The following is a 593-nucleotide window of genomic DNA, read 5'->3' on the forward strand; positions in this document are numbered from 1 at the left end:
CTATATGGCCCCTACCCCCACATCGGTGACAAGCGCCTGTACCCACTTGCAAAACTTGTTGCAAGGCCGTCACTAGCGGACGCGCTTCCCGTTCTCGTTCCCTTTCCAGTACGTGACGTATCATGTCGCCTAGCGTGGAGCGCGCCGGCAACTGAGCGAGAAGCGCTGCGGTCTGCGGGTTCGCTTGAGCCTTGGCACACTCAACTGTAATCGCGTCTTTAGCCGTCTCCGGAATGTCTGCAGCCTGCACAGCAAGCTGAAGCCGATCTAAAAAGGCAGTAAACCTCTCGGCAATCCCCTGGCGGATCTTTACCCAGGGGGGGTCTGCTCTGTCCATAGCCGCGACACGCCTAAGTGCGGCCAAGGTGGTAGTCGCAACCACCGTAAAGTCACGCCCGCGCATGCCCTGTGCCTGCGCCTGAGGCGTGGCCAACGGCCCTTCGCCCCAGAGTTGTTCTATGGTCACCCCCGCTAGGTGGTGACCAGGAGCCTGAGCATGGGCCATGACCTTAACACATTGAGCTCGCCATTCCTCCTTAAACAACAACAGCAATGATGGGGGCAGTACCCCTCTCATCAGCTGCATCACATCA

Source organism: Haliaeetus leucocephalus, unplaced genomic scaffold (genome assembly GCF_000737465.1).
Source record: "Haliaeetus leucocephalus isolate CR32 unplaced genomic scaffold, Haliaeetus_leucocephalus-4.0 Scaffold321, whole genome shotgun sequence".
NCBI classification, from domain to species: domain Eukaryota; kingdom Metazoa; phylum Chordata; class Aves; order Accipitriformes; family Accipitridae; genus Haliaeetus; species Haliaeetus leucocephalus.